Below are 4,582 nucleotides of genomic sequence, written 5' to 3'. Positions count from 1 at the left end.
TTCCTGCAGGGCATTTTCGCGTTTCAGATGCCATCAATGAGAACACTAAAGCTTCGCTTTAAAAGGAAGTAACTGTAAAGGTACGTCCTCACTTGCGGCGCAGCGCGCGCGCAGCGCCACGCGCGCAGAAACGCCGCCGCTTTTTGGAGGCCTCCGCTTTTGGAGGCAAAGGCGGCGGCGGCGGCTCAAACCGGTCCTCGCCCTCTCCGACGGTGTAGCAGGGAAGAAAGTTTCCGCGCTCTCGCCAGCTGTCCGTGCCGGCCCAGCTCCCCGAGGAGAGCACTGACCTCGCTCACGTGACCCGGACGCTGATTGGCTCGTTGAATTTGGCGCAAAGCTTCCTGCCGCAAGACTGGGTCCAAGCCAAGGGTCCAAACGCTATTCGTGCGCGGCAGAGGAATCTTGCCGCGAAGGGGCGTTTTGTGGCGCGCATTTTTGCGCGCGTGGCGCTGCGAGCGCGCGGCGCCGCAAGTGAGGACGTACCTTAACGGTATTTCCTGTTACAGTTACTGTGTAAAAAAGGAACAGTGTTGTAGTCGCAAGTTCTAACTTAAAAAAAAAAAAAACTAGTTACAGTTACAAGTTCCTGACAAAAGTGACTATAGTTACCGGTAACGCGTTACTTAGTGCAGCAGCGTATATTGTCAGGAAGCCACAGACGACGCAGTTGTCTTCGAGGAAAACACATTTATTGGAGCGAACTTGTGCTCCCCTAACAACTCAAAAAATACAGAGGCGGCGAAGCAGCAATCAACAAAGTGACGTACGCATGCGAGCTACGGCGAGTCGAATAACCCGGCTTCTGCTCTGTAGGCTTTTTATCTTTCGGCGCGCGTGGTTCTCGAACCGTCGATTCACATCCAAGAAGATTATTCTGGGCTGTTCACGTTAGATCGGAATGTTCTCCCTATCAGAACAGATAACACATGCTGCACAGAAAGAAATAGTGGAACACGCGCTTCCCTTGGCACAGATATAACACAGACCGGCGTAGCCGGGCGGTAAAAGCAAAATACAAATAAACACAATGCATGGTTCGCGGCAATATCATTCCTGATGCTTGTTTCCCGTTGTATTTCACCGAAACCGAGTGTATTGCCATCGCGGCTGCTTTGAGGAAACTTAAGTCATTCAAGCCGCAGGAAGTTCTCATTCTGAATTATTCCAAAGCAGCACTACAACTTTTGTAGTGTGGGTAAGAACGCAGCAGCAAGGGTTTTAATGTGCGGTTTCAGTGGATTCCGTCCCATGTTGGCGTCAAGGCCAATGAGACCGCTGATCGGATGACACGGAATGCGCTGTCATTTGCACCGACTGTTAATGTTTCCGCCGGTCCCTCGAACGACTTCAGGCGAACAGTCGTCGAACATTTCAAGTCCTTGGGAGATCCATATGACCAGCCTTGAGTCACAACGGGACTTACGAGATCGGAGGCAACTTTGCTGTACCGCATCCGAACGGGCTCAGCGAAGACCACAGCCTGGCTATACAAGGAGGGCCTCGCGGGATCGCCACTGTGTTCGTCATATGCTGTGATAGGGGATGTACACCACTATGTAATGCGCTGCCCAGAGCATATGATTTCGAACGGACTGCAATGCTCTCAGTGATTCGAAAGTCGGCAGCCCTACACAACCCTCTGGACCACGTCATCTTCCCAAGGGGGCACCGGATGCTGCGCAGAGTCGTGTCGCGCCTTCTACTAAGCTTCCTTCAAGAGAAGGAACTGGCCGACTCGTGGTGGAAGGACCCCAATATTGAGTAATTAGGATGAGTTCGGGCGGCGCCGTTGCCTTCATATCCAGCCTGGCTAGCATACAACCACCACCACGACCACCACGTTAGTATTAACTAGTTATTTCCCTAGACTGCCATCCGGCAAATGGGGGGAGGGTTGTTGCGTACCGGAATGCTGCAGACCCACCCGATCCTGCATACTGCCACTCCGTTCGAGTAAACTCCACGGGCGCCATGACGCCACGTCTCCAGTTAAAGCTCCGTTTGCGACGCTGGCACACTTTGGTCTTAGCGCGCTTCATGTTCCTCCTCCTATCTCTCCTCCCAAGGCCCACTCGCTTAAAGGGACCCTGCAACGCTTACCATCGACTACTCGGGATGTATTTGGGGGTAAAGTGTATTGTCCCAGCAATCTCCTCCCGCAAGAATTATGAAAATACGCTCACTATCACCGAAACTACGCGCCATGAGAAATCGTGCATAATTGTTCCCTCTCAACTCAACCGCGGACAACGCGACGAAAGCTGCGCGCTCTCTCCCGGAGAGGGGGGCGGCTCGCGGCATCTGCTCCGGCGGCCTTCGCTATATGACAGGCCGGGGAGTTTTCCCTTTTTCTCCGAAACGTGGAGGGGTCTATTTCCGGTTTGGTGCCACAAAAAAGCAGGCACGGCTACCTGCTCGCAAGCGCACGCTCAGGCTGGTGGGACGTTTTTGAAGCAATAAACGTTTGTTGTCATGTGATCTGGCTGAAAGGGGAGTATTAATTCCGTCACTCAAACTGCACGTGCACTCACAAAAGAAGCTTCAAAACTGTGCGTACAGGCTCAGGCATAGAAGAGGTTAGTACACAGCGCTGACAACGGCGGATCGTCACAGGAAATGCCAGAAATAAGCCGCGAAGCTCACCAGCGACACCCAATAGGCAGCCATGGCCTCAATGACGTCGTTTAGGCCATGCAGGGGTGCATAATGAGGAAAATTGAAGGGAGCGCGGTTGGTTTTTCTGCGTCTTTCACAGCGATTTGCGCGCTCACCGCTTTACGTGCACGTGTAATATTTGGCCCAGGTATTCCTGAGAGTGTAATCTAAACGTCGCGCAGGTTTACTTGCACAGCTCAAAGAGTGTTGCAGGGTCCCTTTAAAACGCATACCCCGTATACTCGTGGTGAAAGCAGCGCATAAAAGACGAAGACCGAGAAAGGATAAACACAAACACGGCGCTGACTCGCAACCGAAGATTTTAATGAGGGAAAATAGCCATTCTTATAGTTCGCATCACCGAAAACACAAACAAGAAAGAAAAGAGATAAACCCAGTTAAAACCGACCACTACGCTAACCGATACGCACAGCGGTCATGCGCGATCAAGATATGCAAGATATGCGCTGCTTTCACCATGAACATTCACCAACTTGCCCGGTTCGCCGCACTCGTAAGCGCGCATACTCAGTTTCGCCTCGGACTATCCGACTCGTGTTGTCCTCTTCTTGTGTATCGTCTGTCCGCGGTTTAAACAGGGGGATGAAACTCCGCCGTTTTTCTGTCCCGTGAATGCAGCGATCCTAACGTTTGGGGGCTGTACTACATGCGAGCATAAATGAACGTTGTTGTTGCATCTTATATTTAATACTAGGTTAATTATTAATTACGAAGTTTTTAATATGCAAGTAAACTTAAAAGTTGCAGTTCGAGATTGCGAAAATACGAGCGCCACCAGCAGTGGAAAGCAGGAACCGCGCCTTTCTGCTTCGCACCGCTGAAAAGGGGCGTTTCTTGTCGCGCCCATAGGTACTGTACCATAGGTATGCTACGATCCACGGTGTTCCGAGGGCCGTTTTTACCACCGTACAGTCTGTTTCATCGAAACAGACACATGAATGGATTCGCGCCGTCATCACAGATCGTGCTGTACTGAGTGGTGTCAAAATTCTTCACGCCAGGCCGGCATAAATTTCTTTTGGATCCCGGCGGACGAAAGGTACGGTCTGCATGCTGCTTGTTGTGCTTTTCTACGCTTGCACGAGATAGCAGGATGCGGTTGCAGCAGTAGCTGTATAATTTAAGCGAGCATGCACGTGCACTGTCTCTTTATTGCATTCTGATTGTCTTCTTTGACTCTTTACTGAAGCATGAAATGCGCGGCAGAGCATCTGGTAATTAATCCAAGCACTACAGTAGCTACACACGTTTGTTTATACGTGCGTTATTGATTTAATGCGTTTAGATAGTGTGTTTTGCCTTTTAGCGCAAGTGAATGCGCGGTATGCAGCAAACTGTATAGGAGGCAACATATACAATAAATAATGGAACAGTGTGAGCTTATCCGCACTATTTTTATTATCTTTTGATTGCCTGCGTTTAGTTTGTTTTCGTAGCATGCGTTGCTGTTATTATTATTAATATTATTGTGATTATTATAATTATTACCAATATTATTGTTGTCGTTATTATTATCAGCCTGTTTATGTCCACAGCTGGAGGGAGGCATCTCCCATACACTTATGGCTCAAAGGCTGGGTCCGCAGGTTCATATCGTGTTGTTAGCACTATGTTGACTAAGTAGTGACTACAATTATTTTATTGCGTTTCAATTGTGTGTTCTGTGTGTTCTGCATTTTGTCGTCACGTGAATGAACGGCACATAGCAGAATAAATTTGTAGCAATAACTATACAAAGTAAGCAATTACTTTATATGTTTATAATACAATCATAACTATAATTCCGCCACTTATAATTTATAATTTAACCTTAAGTTCCGTGCTTGCAGTTTCAGCTTTAGCACAAGAACGATCGATGTATTCACAAGAACGCAGTTACAGCTATAAGCCGATAAATAATTAGACA

The sequence above is a fragment of the Haemaphysalis longicornis genome, unplaced genomic scaffold (genome assembly GCF_048455015.1).
Source record: "Haemaphysalis longicornis isolate Haplotype H1 unplaced genomic scaffold, Haemaphysalis longicornis Haplotype H1 scaffold_5, whole genome shotgun sequence".
NCBI lineage: Eukaryota > Metazoa > Arthropoda > Arachnida > Ixodida > Ixodidae > Haemaphysalis > Haemaphysalis longicornis.
The sequence above is the reverse complement of the archived record's forward strand: the minus strand, read 5'-3'. Positions refer to the sequence as shown.